This window comes from Thermobia domestica, chromosome 2, assembly GCF_964235325.1.
Source record: "Thermobia domestica chromosome 2, izTheDome1.hap1.1, whole genome shotgun sequence".
Lineage (NCBI taxonomy): Eukaryota > Metazoa > Arthropoda > Insecta > Zygentoma > Lepismatidae > Thermobia > Thermobia domestica.
In genome coordinates, this window is record NC_137455.1 from 346,379,244 (window position 1) to 346,395,698 (window position 16,455).

The following is a 16,455-nucleotide window of genomic DNA, read 5'->3' on the forward strand; positions in this document are numbered from 1 at the left end:
ATTGGTTAAGAGGAAACTGTATCATGCGGGACGTACTAGTAGGTATGCTGGTAGGAAAAACAGGGAGAGGATAAGGACGCTACAATTGATGGACCGAACAGAAACAGAAAGATCGTAAGAGGTTAGTTGAAGACCATGACGCATGGAAGCTTCTCAGTTGCTGCAAGTGACCTGCTAAGAAAGGTAGAGTACCTATGATGATGATGATAGTTATGAAAACAGACAGGTACTGCAGAGCTCCTTAATAATACTAGTACCAGTAGAGTTTTATCCAATACATGGAATTTGACCAACTAACAACATAATTCTGGATGTAGTCATTGGATATTCAATAACTCTTTGTATAATAAGAACTCAATTGTAGATTATACAAAGGTATTGCAAGCACAGGTAAAGAAGGTACACTTTTCTCATGTACACTTAATTATGAATGTACAGACTGGGTTGGGTAGGTAAGCGTAGCGATATCACAGACAGGGAAACCTAGTAATAACATTTCTTTACATAGTAGTGACCGACATATACCGTGAAAGCACTATCAATGTTAATAAGCCACAACTTTCGCCATAATATCGGTATCTATCATTTGTCACATTGATCCCAAATAAGCTGCTATTTTTGAAAATTTCCAACAACAAGAAGGAATGATGATAAAGGACATACTGCAGGTTATGCTATAAATAATTATAGCTTCAGCAGGACGATGCACACATGCAACCAGCAATGTCTTCGGTTCTGTACTTGGAGTGAGTGACACATCAAGTTTACAATTTTAGAATATATCGATAGAGACCATGTCAGCATCAATCTAGATTTACACAACTAATGCATTTAAAATTCTGACATTCAAACTGGGTCAGATACGAAAACATCACAAAGAAGAATAAACATGAATAGGAAACATGTTGACAAGCACCTCTATTGCCTCGTCGACGTCGAATGGCACAAATAACTACGTTCTAAAGGAGCCGAACAATCATTCGATGTAAAAGTGACTTCTCGTTCCGTAAAATTGACGCAAGTAAAAAGGGTGCAGCAGAAAGTGTCGAGACATGTAAACTTGCATATAAGCAGCGTGCTACGCGATACTAAGAGAAACGTTCAATTTCTAATTGAGTTGATGTTGATGTGATGTTGATGTCAGATTTCAGCACGTGGATGCTTAATATTAGTTATTTCCCACTTCCAAATATATGACGTAGAAGCTAGAAGCAGGATCAGAAACAGATTCCTTAGTTTTACTGTTTGATTGTTTGTACTATCAGAGGGAGAAGAAAGAGAAGAAATTAGAAAGGAAACGAAGCAGTTGAAGCGGAATTAAACAATATCGGTAGCGTTCAATTAATCATGAGTCCGCGGATAATGTACACTCATGTCCAAAATGATTGTCGTATATCTATAACTGTGTTCTTGTAAGAATATAGTTTAATAATGATTTTGCAGGATACTTTTAATACTGATACTATATGTATAATCTGGAAATGTATATTTGTGATAAATTTCATAGGAAAAGAATTATAAATACGAAAATTAGAATGAGTAAAACAAAATGTTGCTAAATCGACAAGAAAGTTTCATTTTCGTTTTATTGTTCTTATTTACTGCTCTTTTGACATGAAATTTGCCACATACACGTCTTTGTCGATTATACACATAATAATATTATAAGACATACCGGACGAATTAGTTATCAAATTATGTTACTATAAAAACATATTTATCGACATGCGTCAACAATTTTGGACATAAGTGTATCTACAAAACCAACAACTGCACCTAGTTTGCTTGTCAACATTGGCTCCTATCAATTGTAGATTTGCTGTCTTCTTCCCTCTGTCCGTAATGGGCTTACTGAGAAAATGAGGATCAAAGTGTGACGTTAGGGAGCATCGAGTAAGAAATGACTACTGATTAAGAAACGTCATCGTTAGCAATGTAAGAATCTGGGCTGCAGAAGCATTTCAGTCGAACATGTCTCTCATAGTGTTGCAGTTTTCCCCCAAATAGTGTACTTACAATGAGTATCACCAGACTTGAGACTCAGATATATTTTGTTTAAATTGCCGATAACATACGTATATATGTTTCACTTTTATATATAGACTTACAAAGAAAAGTTTCTCAATCTATATTTTAAACACTCTTGCAGACAAAATACATCTAATGCGATATTCTAATAAATTTAATCAACTCATTGGCTACTTACAGCAAACCTCGGTACTTACAGGCAACTCAGAACTGCTGATGTTAATCATTACAGAACAAAACGGTACAAGTAAACGAGAAACACGAATAGTTATAAATGTTAATTGTTTTTCCAGAAGAATGGTTTATTTCAAAATGTAAAAAAAATTATTTCATACAAATTAAATCCACTATTGAGGCATTAAATTCGTATCCAAAAACAGTTTTTCGCTTCCCATTATTACATTCCTCTTTGAGGACCAACATTGAAACGAAAAGTTTCCGTGCATCTTAATAATTTCTTATTTAAAGGAATACGAACACAGAATCTATTTATGATACTAAATATATACCTGAAAACTGCTGTTTACTGCTATGTTTTATCGTTATTGTTTTATTGTATTTAACACTGAAACGAGAAATGTCGTTTACAGTTTGAGTATAAAATGAAGATAGGACATCGAATCGATTCCGTAAAACTATTTCTCGCTCTTTCTTCCCATTTTTGTTTTGATACCCTCGAAAGATGCATACTTATGCGTAACATATTATGGAACTCTGACAATTCGGACGAACTCCGAATATTGCCAATATATTAGGTCAATGAGAGTTCCAACTTATCTTCTTAGGCTAATTTCAGTTTCCAGTTACTCTCTTGTAATGGCACGCTTCAGGTTACCTCACAAACGAGCCATGAGAAAACAAGCTGTTTTACAAACACTGAATATTCAAAAATCTGACACTCGTTTCAAAATTATTGATTTGAAATATTGTACTTCCACAAACTTCACGCGATAGACACTGATCTGAGCAACTACTATAAGAACTCTATTTCTCTTCCTTTGAAACCAGCATGAGAACCATTCCTCCAAATAGATTCACCCAAACCCAGTAAATTCAAATTGAATGCTCTAACTAGGTAAGACGTTACAATTAACAGTTCTTTATCTCAAGAAATCATACTGAGAGGATAAGGATCTAATAGGTAAGTAGAATTTTGATAAAACCCGGTGGAAAGAAGCGAACAAGAACTTCGATCGCATATTTGCTGATTCACTACTAGTTGATACATGACTATTTGATTCGTACCGCTTACTCTACTGCGCGATCCCGTACTCTATTTTCATCGGTATGTTTTTCTCTGCTTTTATCGGACTCGAAGGCCCCGTTCCTATGTTATAAATCAACTAGTTGGAAATAGGGATGGCCACATTTTCCGGAAAAACGGAAAACGGAAAATATTTTTTCGGAAACCGGAAAATTGAAAATGAAAGACGGAAAAATTTCCGGAAAAACGGAAGACGGAAAATTTTCCGGAAAAGCGGAAGACGGAAAATTTTCCGGAAAACGTAAGACAGAAAATTTTCCGGAAAAACGGAAACGGAAAATTTTCCGAAAAATCGGAAGACGGGAAATTTTCCGGAAAAACGGAAGACGGAAAATTTTCCGGAAAATCGGAAGACGGAAAATTTTCCGGGAAAACGGAAAACGTGATTTCCGGAAACGGAAAACGTGATTTCCGGAAACCGAAAACTCTTTTTGCGGAAATGGCAATCCCTAGTTGGAAATGACAGACTTAGACCAGAGGGAAGGGGAACCCGGGACGACAAATCAACAAAATTAAGAAATTCATATTATGTTGGTAAATTAATATATTTTTTAAAAATATAATGTTAATTCAGATATTTTAAAATAATGATCAGGACAAGTAGAATTAGCGGTAAGGTAAAACATCGCTTAGGATTATTCAACGGGAACTCTCTACAGCCCTCTGTTTGAACAGTGTTTATCTTGGAAAATTGACCGAGATCTGCTACTACTTACTTCTTATCTGTATGACAGTTTGGTACAGTCCGCAGCAAAAAACCTGCAACATTAGCATGTAAGTTTATTGTGAAACTACGCCTAAGAGAACAGCGAATCAGCATAACGTCTAAGTACCACGAATCACGAAAGGAGAAACCTCGGCATCCTGCTCTGTACACTTATTTTGGAGCAAAAGACTTCGTCGTTTCACAGTAAACTTACATGCTCATGTTGGAGGTTTTTTTGCTGCTGACTGTACAAACTGAAGAAATTTCAGTAGAATTTAATATCATTTCTTTATTCCTATTCCGTCCAAGAAATGCTCAACTAAAACTGCAATAACTGCAATACTACAATTATATGCTTATTTTGACATCACTTGGTAACTATCGCAATACACGAAGGGGGGCGCCTGGGAATTCTCGCCCCGGCTGCTTACAACCCACATGAAGGCCCTGAATTAGATACTAACTTTATCACAGATTCCAGATTTCATTTTGACACATTAAGTTCTGAAGCCATATTTATAAAGCATTACATCATTTTATTGTAAAAATTTCTCTCTAGATGGCTATTCTCCAAGTAAGTATTAATTGTTAGAATTTTGTTTACTAATGTTGCTTATTTTGTGTTTTTCAATAATCTAGGTGTCAAACTATTATTTACAGCAATATAATTTCCTGTTTGGCTGTATCTAGAGTATTTATTTTAATAGAATTATCTACTTATTGTCTGCAAATGCAATTAAGGTAATAACAAATTATGTAGATATTATTACGATAAACATAAGTTCAAATTTTAAAAAATTGACTTGTCACTGAGTTCATATATGTTTTCTCGAACGCTGGTTATAAGATCCAACTCATGATACCAGTCCTCAGACATGCAATTTCCAAATGACTGGGGAGAGCCGAATCAGTGACATATTTTTAAAATCTGTACATGTTTAATGTGACTTACAAATGATGATATGTTAAAATACACTACATATTATATTGTGATATTACATAACGCAGACTCCTGGTATGAGGTTCCATGGTTATACCCCAACCATGCTGGTTTATGGTGGACACTATAGTATCCGCGGAATTACTCGATATTCTCGGCTTTCTCCCACATTATCAGAACCCCAGTTCTTTCATAATCATTCACTTCCACTAATATCGCATCTCCTTTAGCCTAAAGGGTATTGATGTGGGATATTGAGATGGAAATATAATTTTGTTTTATTTTATTACGCACATAAATGTTGTCTTTGCAATGGTAAATTAAGCATTACCATATTCTGTAAATACTAAACATACAGGTAAAAATTTCGAACGGGATGTGTCTTATTAAAATTCTAGAATACTAGCATATTTCCCGTTCTTCGCACGGGAATAATACGTTTATTTTGGACATAAAGGGCAATGGGGGCTGAATTTGGATTCAAACAACATCGGAAGTGTCATTGCTCATTTCAGCGACCCCGAAGATCATGGTTTCGAATGTAATATCGCTCGTTTTCGATCATTCTTAAATATCTCCACTCCCCTTACCTCCACTCCTCTAAGTTGCACCGTCAAAGTGAATTACGAAAACCATCTCAGATCCGAACCTCATCTATGTTGAAAATTTGATCGAGATCAGTCGCGTGTTTCAAGAGCTACGAAATCACAAACACAGTCACTTGCAATTTCATATACACGTGTATTAGATTATTAGCATTTAATGGGAGAAAATTTTGCTATTATATATCATAATTTATTTATGTAGCGTATATGAAAAATGCATGGTTATGGAGCAGATTATATATGTTGTTTGATTTGTCCTAACCTTGACACACATACTTTTACTACTGACGCGCAGCTCCTAACAGTGACGTATATAAGTCAAACAGTTACGTACGTTACCACTTGTAAATAAATAAATTAATAAACTGGCTGAGTAATCTGTTTTATCCTTTGAGATTGTCTGCTCTAATATATTTTGTGAATACGACTTTGAACACTGTAAAACTCTTTTTTTCGTAATCTTCTAAAATAAAAGCGTATCAGAACAAATGAAATCTGCCGCGGAAATACTTGAATTTTTGGGGGTAAAGACCTGGAATTAAGCACACGTTATTGGTTCAGGAACCCACTTTAAACTGTAGATCTTGTTCTATACACAGAAAAATCCATTCTCTGGACAGCGGTATATAGTACAAATATACGGAATCCTCTCGGTTACTACAGAAATTAGTACCGAGCATACGTTATCCGTATGCTACATAGGCACTTCCCTTAAATGCTACATCATGCCATACCGTTGATATTTAACGGTTTTTCGTATATCACATGCATATACTTATGTTACTTTCCTCAGCTGTATGTCATATACATCCATTTGTATGTGAGATCCTGACCGCCTACATTGTTTCATACGGAAAGTACGTACAGATGGAACACTTATAAAGAAAGTATTATAAAACACGCGTTTTCAGTTATACGTTTCTTGTATGTTAAGTCCAAAAACTACAGGATTTCCAAATGTTCGATTTTACGTACGCCGCATACAATTTCTTTTTCTCAGTGTATGGTCTCGCTGTAGACTAAGGTCATGAATACTCATTAATTAATATTGTTTTCGTTTCACCGCAATGTGCTTCAGTTCGTTTATTTTAATAGTTAATTTCCAGAAAGAGAATAAAATTACGATAGGAACAATAGTGTTATGAGCGTAAAATATATTTCTGTGCTTTCCTTTCCCATACCTTTGAAAAGAATGTATTGGAGAAATTAACTAATCAAAATGGTCTACAATCTACTAAAATGAGCAAAATAAGATTAATTTTGTGATGACCGATATGGAAGTGAGAGATTTTGCGCCTATTACAGACGATTTCCAATATTGTTCATATCCTAACTATATATAAGCTTCATGAACTGATTCATACATAAAATAACGGGTACTTCCGGTTGAAGTGGAAAGTTGAAATGTGACATCGCTGTAGCTTTTTGGGACTAACCCACATGAAATTGCCAAAAATTAATATTTTTAATTTTAGGGGGTCTAAAGGGGGGGGGTAAGAGAAATCCTGCATGTTATTTAAATGCGCGGTGTTTTTAAACCTATAATCTCATGTCTCATGTTTTAGGTACTTGGAATTGGAATAACAACTTGAAATTCGGTATGCTTGTACGTTTTCATTATTATTACCTAAGTAAATCACCAATAATAAAAAATTCCAAACTTTAAAGTGGTTTTATGGGCAATTGGAAAATCATTCCCATGTTATTTATATGGGACATCTACAGTCCAAAATTGTTATTCACATCCTGTAAGCCTACAGTGATCAAATTTGACATAATTGTATCTTCTCTAAAGTAACCCACAGAAAAATTAACAAAAGTGAATAATTTTAATTTTAGGGAGTCTAAAGGGGCGATAAAAAAAATTCCATGCTATTAAAATGGACCTTTTTTGGACATATATTTTAGGTACTTGGAATTGGAATAAAAACTTGAAATTTGATGGGTTTGTTCGTTTTCTATAGGATTGTTTAACAAAGTCACTAAAAATAAAAAATTATCATGTGATTTATATGAAATATCTTCTACACCCCAAAATGTTTAGGCACTTCTGGCAGGATTAGAATAAAGAAATTTGACATGATTATAGCCTTCCGGGACTAACCCATAGGAAAATTGCCAAATCTGAACATTTTTATTTTTCAGGGAGTCTAAATGGAGGATGAAAATTCCCATGTTATTTAAATACGCATTTTCTTTCGTATAAGAAATCTTTTCATTTATATGCTATACGTAAAATAGGACAAAAAACTTGAAATTCTTGACATTCGGTACAATTGTTGGCTTAAGAGGTGCGAGGTCGTAGGCCGAGCAATCGCGGGGTTCTGGGAGCGGAGACCCAGCTAGCCAAAGCCTAGTATGTATGTGTCTCCCATCCTCCCTCAAAATAGTAATTTTGAAAAACACTGGGTCAAACATAATTTTTAAAAAGTCGTATACCAGATTTTATCTTTCTTAGTTCAGGGATCGTGAGATAATGAATTTTTGCCATAATGTTGACTCCTCTCCCGCGCTCCGAGTTACGATAGACAGTTTAGTAAAAGTAACATGATAACAACCTAAGCAAGATAAAAGTCATGTCAGGTACCAAAAATCTTCAACATCGGTCCAGTTGTCTAGGAGTAGTTCGAGAAGAAATATTATTACACTCATTTTTATGTACTATATATACATTTGATATACATTTATTATTTAATTACAACGAATGGAATATCACATTGACGTATAGGCAGTGTCCTAAGTCTTTGTCTCTGATCACCAGTAAGCAATAAATATATGCGGTATATATAAAATATAATATACATAAAATCAAATACTATATATTTATAGCTTACTGGTGATCAGAGACAAAGACTTAGTACACTGCCTATACGTCAATGTGATATTCCATTCATTGTAATTAAATAATAAATGTATATCAATTGCCATTCGGATACGAAACTTAACAGCGCAATGTAGATTTTCCTATGAACATTTCTTTTCCGTTATCTAATTGCTAAAGAATTCAAAGGCTACACTAAATCAATAAATTTAAATTAATGGAAATAACAATTAAAATCGTTTCTGAATTTTCTTTCCGTAGTTTCTCTAACAAGCTTTCCTACGGAGGTTCACCAAATATAAAAAGGCGTACCACAGACGGATCAACATCAGTAGTTCGTTCAGAAAACACTACAACAATCACTCCAACAATGGCTTTCCAATCCCAGGTAAGGATCAGTTTAATGATATAATACTTAAAAAATGGAAGAGCTTCAGAATGTCTGTCAACCAAGCAGCATGATTTCAGATTTTGCTTGCGGGAGGGGGATGTAAGATTCTACATTTCTATAAGAATTTCATATTTTTTAATTAGCGTATGCTATTACAATTAGTTGAAACATACGTATTTGTCGACCTCAGGCCGGCTACAATTGGCGCTACTCGCGTGCTTAAACTAGGCTCCTCAGAGGCGCACCCTTGTTAAGGATTTACCGGGTAAGGTGCTCCCCTCTGCCCCCAAAACAAACTCTGTAACTGGACATACATTTGTACACATTCTTCATAAAATATAGTTGTTGAACAGAAAAATGACTGATTAGCATAGAGATTTGATATTACACTTCGGTTGTACTATTTCTGTTCTTATATAAATAACTTAATTCTAATACTTTCTTTTACAATATAGATGTTAGTATTTTAACAATTGCTTATCGTCTTTTCAGAAGTAGAATAACATCAACTCATTAGTACATAGACTTATTGGCCCTTGTGCAGAGTCGTTTTGACGTCTGATTAATGCCTGACTACAAGTTTGACTAATAGATTGTTATCTAAAGTGTATTCAGAGTCTCTGATTAGGACGTAGTAATCGACAAAGTTAATCACATGTGACTAATTTATCTAGTGCAGAGGTACCTATTTAGCCACGGTTTAGCTTGTGAGACGCATTTCGGATTTCGGATTTCATGTATTTCCATTTTTACAGGCTACGCATGCGCACATCTCTTTTCCGTGGTTGCCACATTTTTTTTTCACCTGATGCATTGCGGTAATATTAGTTAATCATACCCAAATCAAGTTTTTAGTTGTACTCAAAGTAGACTCTGAATACCAAAAAGTACACCTTCCTCAGTGAAAATAGAGTATGCAACTAACTAGGCAGTGACTAACTTTTGTTTAACGAATTCTCTCTGAATACCGCCCATTGTCGTTTAATATTGAAATCTCCTAAACTTTGGACCTCTCCCAACATGTGTGCCCCAAAGCAAGTTTATCTTGGGGTGGGCCAAGACTTTTTCATGGAGGATGCGCTTTTACATGCTAAAGCGAACCGGAAGTTTTGTTTCCGCATGTGTTTGCAGGGTCGAATAGAAAGCATTAAAAACAAAGTTATTAGTTCATGTTTAGCCGAATTCTTAACATGTATGACCCCTTGTTCTATTTTCTTGGGAGTACCGGTACTAAAATTTTTGTGGTATTATATCATCTTAATGAGGCAATCCTTGAGCTTAAAGGTATCAAAATCAAGTCCAGAGAGCCAGACATAATATCACCTTGGAACTAATGCGCTAGCAATAGATTATCTAATGGAAGCCATCGTGCTAATCATAACCTCGTATGCGTTGTAGAGCCAAGAACTTAAATTTAGTACCATTTAGTAAAATTCGTTAGTATACAACGATACTTGTATGTTAGCATCTTTATTATATCTTTATTGAATTTGTGGGCAGAATGTACTTTTAAATTATGCACAAGCTGTTCAAGAAAGGAAGAAGAAGAATATGAAAAGGGAAATAGAAGTAATTTCTTTTTCGGCTGTTATGCGATGATATTTTGTTATGATAGTGATTTGGCGATGTGAGTTTAGTTGCCATAGTAACGAAAAATAAATAATATATATCAAAGGACCCATCTCGTGGAAACTAGATGCATAAATTTTAAGGTGTGTACAAGTTTAACTTATATATAAAAAAAAAACTTTAAATGTCCATAGCTCCAAAGCCACCCTAACTACCGCAGTCGGATCAAGAATTCACTTAGGAACTAGCATGTATCCTATCGAAATATCTGAGTTTCAGAATCCTTTGGTACTTCCGCAACAATTTTTGTTCAGGTAGTTATTGAGTACTTCAAATTATATACCCGTAGCCAAACTCATTCTATAAAAAATTTTGCTTGAGTACCTTAGGATTCTGAAACATGTATTTTTGGATAGCGCACGCATTAGTTCCTAAGTGAAGTCTTCACCCGACTACGATAGATCCCATAGTTTTGGAGTCATGGCATTTAAAGTTCAGTTTTCCAGCCTATAACTATGAAAGGAAGCAATTATACACCCAAATTGGTCTATACTTTTTGTCTTATCTTGGTGTCAGGAATCACCTCCCAAACGTCGGTGTTGTTTTGAAACACCCTATATATATATATATATATATATATATATATATATATATATATATATATATATATATATATATATATATATATATGTGTGTGTGTGTGTGTGTGCGTGTGTGTGTGTGTATGTAACTGTATTTCTTCTCAATCGCACCTTGCATGAACTGTTTCTGAAAATGTTATTGATCAGTACAGCACTAATTAATTTGCATTTCCAAAGTTCGTAATAAATATAATGTATTGATTTTTGCTTAGAATTTTCTCTTTCATGTCTATATTGCTGCATAAATGTGTAAAAGTGAATCTCTCATATACATCATGGCAAAACTACTACAGCTAGAACTATAAAATAAACATTGTCTATCTCAGGAAATACCTTCTGAAGCATGTGTTCTAAACGAAGTTAAAGTGAGTTCAAATCCTTCTTTTTTTTTTTTTTTTTTTTTCAAAAGTAAGTATTTCACGTTATGAGGAAGATGAAACCCGGCATATCAGTTTCCAGTTAACAACAACGAAATACGTGTTTAAGCATTTTTCGAACATTGGGTAAGTTTATATATTAAATTTAGAACTTTTATTATAAAATTGTCAAATTTAATGATTAATTCAGGTTACGCATATGGAATTCGTCACTTCAACTATTAATTAAAAATAAGACAATACTGTACATGTTTCAACATTTTTGACAATTCTGCCTCTAATACGGGAAAGGGTTATCAGAAATACGGAACATTAGAAATACGGTGCACTAGTTTCAAAACTTCCGCTCCTAAAGGGAGAAAGTGGGGAAATTTTTTCCAATAATCTAATTTTTTTTTACATTCATTAAACATCATTCTTATGTGCGAAAAACGGACATTTTAAAATGTTCTATGTATTATAAACATTCTTGTGGTAAAGAGGTTTAAATAAGCATTCAAGAAAAGAACTGTATTTGTGGGTGCTGGAAATCGTTTGGGGTTAGGGACTCCATTTGGGCCCCGCTGGTCACGACCCTGTCTCTCAACAAACATTTCTGGGACTGCATCTTCTCCTGTTCTGTCCTGTGGCCCTCCTAAATGGTGCATCCAACTTTGTATATCTTAGAAACACATGTTCGTGAATAGCAATAATATAATTTATAATCGTCAATTATCCGCTTCGCTGAGTTAACATAAGAAAAAATAATACTAGTTTCATCAGTCAGTTACCTTTTACTATTACTAAAGCGCTCTCTGATATTGGTCATTTTCCATCCCTTCCACCAAGTTTCGGGGCTGAATTTGTTTTCAAAGCTAATCGGAAGTGTCACTGTTCATTTCAGTGAATCTCGACCTATGGAGTCGATACTAATGTAGGCCATTTTCGTTCATTTTTAAATATATCCTGTCCATTCCTCAAACTTGCACCGTCAAAGTAAAATTATGAAAACAACCTCAGGTCCGAACCTAATCTATGAAAGTAAACAAAAAAATTCTGACGATTTTTGTGGAGGTATGTGCTCAATTGGTCCTCACACAGTAAGTTGAATGCGAATGGAGATAAGGCGAAGGTCAGTTGTTGGTGTGGATATATCCAACATACTACCTGGTTGTAGTAGTTGAGTTAAACCGTGAACTTACATAAGGACAGAGTGAACTTGGGACCTCCAGAGAGCCTCATAGGGGCGGGTATGCTGTACGTGTTCAAACTGGGGTCAAACGCCGTTGAAGCGTGGCAGAAGATATGTCAGGCCTTTGGTAAGGTTGTCGTGACTTCGCGGACAGTCCAGTGATGGTTTGAAAGCTTAAGGACGGTGACGGAACACTCGAAAACGCACCACGTACCGGAGGATTTAACAAATGTACAAAATAAAGATCTTCAGGCACAGCGAGAATGGAAAAGCCATTCGGCAGCACCTCCATCAACTTGGGAAGCACTACAAGTTGGGTCGATGCGTCGCACACGATTTGACTCCGGGCCAGCAGATACTTGTGTTTCCGCGCTGCCTCGTCTGAGGAAGGAGATTTCTTGACAGACTGTTGATATGTGATGAGAGGTGGGTCCTGTACGAGGCTTCACGGCGCCGTCATCATTAGCATCCCATGAACCGGTTCCTAAAAAGACGAAACCAGCACTGCATCAGAAGAGAGTGCTCCTGTGAGGGCTTTCGTGGGCTTCTCGCAGCATCGTGCATTAGGAACTGCTACCAGCTAGTAAGAGCATCAATGCAACTTTGCGCTGTCAGCAGTTGAGGAGTGTTCAAGAAAATCTCTAACTCTGATGAAATGATCACAGAAGTTATAATTCGTGCGGATAACGCAATAGAATGCGATGTTGCTTGAGAGTAACAGTGCAAAATAGAGGGTGAAAGTTATCTGGGCTATTAGATAAAGACATGCTCACGGTAGTCTCAATATATCATTATACTTTTTCTTCTTTTAGGTTGGTCATTTGAACTATTAATCACATTAGAATGGTGAGTAAAACATTTTCTTCTTGCCTGTTTATTTATTTATTTATTTATTATTATTATTTTTTTTTTTTTGTCTCTTGCTGATAATATATGTCTTCTGTTATATTTTCAGGTTATTTTGCTCGTCTTGGCTGCTTTAGTCCTTGCTGTTCAAGGAATTGGATATGGTATGTTAAATATTTACTAGTTTATTTGCAATTTATCTTTAATTGACAATATAATCTTCAACGGAAGAAGGCGTTAAACCGAATATACATATTTCGAAAGTAATTTCGTAACAATTTATAAATATGTGTAATAGCTAAAACTATATCAGATCATAGATCGCATTGCTCAAAATAGTATTAATGTGGTCCTCCGTAGACATATTAAACTCTAAAAGACATAAGTATTTTAATTGCTTACTAATTTTCTTAGTTTGTAACCTTTACGTGCAACAAAAAATAAAGAAACGTGTACTTCAAATTTGTCTTATGTTCTCCGCTTTCGGTTTGTTTGATTTGATTTGAGTTTAGCATGTCTTGCAGTAGCGAGGGTATATGAGACGTGGATCTACAGAGTTTAACGTGGAATCGAACCACATAAGTACTGCCAGGAATCGAACCTGGGTCTTCCATGCCAAAGTCGCGCACGCTAATCGCTTAACCCTAGATATTCCTCCGCTTTCGATAGGAATTTTGTTTAAAGTATTGTATTTCTCTAGTCTAATGTTTCGTATTTGCAAATTTAATTGCTGATTTGCTATTTAATTTACTAATTTGCCTATTTGTCCTATCTTTCAGGTGGTGTGAGCAGCTACGGTTATGGCATTAGCCACGGCCACTACCCAGGAATCTATGGTCTCCGCGGGTATGGGTTGGCTTCTGGTTATGGATTCCCCCATGGTTATGGTGGTTTCGGATCTCTTGGAGGTGGAATCGTTGGAGGAATTGTTGGTTAGATAATGGTGATCATTTAAATAAAATTTGGCTCAACTGACTATAAGGGAACAATAGAACTAAAATGAAATAATGTTATATTTTTTTTGGAAAAATATATATTTGACTGTACTTTTTAAAACTAAATAAATAATACTTGTGTTTCACTCCTTTTTGCTTCTGTTCAAACCATCCACAATCCTTTTGTGCCTGACATGCTCATTCCGATATCTCCAGCAGAGTCTATTGGGAGTTTATACTAGGACATTAAGATTTTTCCATTATATAGTGGATATCAAATATGTAAAAGTGTAACAGTCTCCATGTATTTTCCACTTTAGCTGGTATTGTAAGTACTTGTACTTCATAATTCAACTAAATTGAACTATTCACGCTGTCCACTGTCGAAGAGAGTGATCCTTTATTTCTACCTAAAACTTTAGGAATAATTCTATATTCTATAAAAACACTCACTATATTATATAAAAATTGGAGCACTTTAATTACTTTTTTATTGATTCTTTTAAACTAAAATTAATGAGGATAATTCCAATATTATTGACCCATTTCAACTCCAAATAGTAGAGAAAATTTGGAATCCTCACGAAAATAAGACATCACAGTGAAAAAAAAGGATCAATTTTGTAAAAACAGTTGAGGTTAGGTAAATTCTCATTTTTTCATTAACTCCAACTCTTAAGCAGTTGAGATTACATGAAAGCCTTGATAAATACATAGTATATACAATATACGGTTTTAAAATCGAACCATTTTTACGAAAGTGGTTGCAGTATTTTTTTTTTTTTTTTTTTTTTAATCACGAGAATAATTTGCTCCTCATTAAGTCAAATCCATCACAAAATTTGTCTGATTTTAAGGCAAATCGGAAAAATAAATTCACTTTTCATATCCACCATACTGTGTAAAATTTGAATAGTTTCTACGAAAAATGCCTCGGAAATTCTGTTTAAAAACATCAGATGAAGGCAATTCTTCCCTTATTTTTGATTAATTTTAAACACAATGCAATTGTTGTTGTTATGAAACATTAGAAATCATACACAAGAACCTATTACCCAGTATGAATATTTTTTGTATCATAAATATGTTGGGTGAACGTTGTTCATCTCTGATTGCTTTTAGTTCACCATATTCTTGTTGATTTTAGTCCCAAGCAGAAAAGTCTATACACTATATTGCACAAAAACCAAGTAATTTTTACAAACAATAATCGCAGAACTTATTTGTAATATCGGTAATAGGGAGAGTTAAGTTAATATCTCACTCTTGACCGATTTTAGCTCTATTTAGTGGGAATTATTGTAAAGCTTCAAAAAAATTGTACTCCATATTACACAAAATCGATTTTTTGTGCGAATATAATTTTTTCCTTTATAATCCAGGAGGGGAGATATTTGCGTTTCATACAAGTATGCTCACACCATTCTTTACTGATTTTAACCCCAATTAATAAATATTGTAAACAAGACGAAAGAAAATTATTTGCTCTGTTTGGAATTGAAACACTGGAAAATAGAAGCACCGTTTGAGATGAAGTTTTTGTCATATAATTATAGCCTACCTCAAACTGTTCTTTTTTTATCGTATCAATTTGATTTAAGGAGGCACCCTAAGGGGGAACAGTGATTAAAATATGTTACAAAAATAGACTAGCACACGAATCCGTTAAGATGTTCTCGGCGTATAAAGTTCTCAGTACAAATAGGCATATCCCAATGGTATTTGAAAATTCCTTTTTTAAGAGTGAAGAGAAAATTTGCCATAACTTTTGTTCAACTTACTGAAAGCGACGTTGCTTTTTATTTGTGATCGCGTAGAGAGAGTAACTAAAAGATAGAAACATGAGTGCCGATCAAGAGATAGGTCTTTATCATGTTATTTAATTAAAAGGGTGTATTCTAAGGGAATAGGTGTTAAAAATGTATTCGAAAAATGGAGTATCTCACAAGTTCTTAAAATTAGGAAGATGTAACTTGATATATAAATTAAAACTTGCCCAGCCGTTTTGAAAATTTCTATTCTAAACGAGAGAGAGGGACCTTTTTTTTTTTTTTTTTTTTTTTACGAAGATCAAAATTTAAGAATAATTCACTCAAACATCGAAAAAAGTAACATTTTAGTAGTTTCAGTTTTCATGTTTTATAAATCAAAAATGTAATCA

The 16,455-nt window shown here is 34.6% G+C and overlaps 1 long non-coding RNA gene across 1 annotated transcript; it reads left to right on the forward strand.

Moving 5' to 3' along the window:
- The first annotated feature begins 4,393 nt into the window (after window positions 1-4,393).
- On the forward strand, window positions 4,394-14,434 carry LOC145679869 (uncharacterized). Its single transcript, XR_014130589.1, has 4 exons — window positions 4,394-4,572; window positions 8,626-8,752; window positions 13,469-13,523; window positions 14,139-14,434. It is a non-coding gene; the product is annotated as an uncharacterized LOC145679869 (long non-coding RNA).
- Window positions 14,435-16,455: the final 2,021 nt, after the last annotated feature.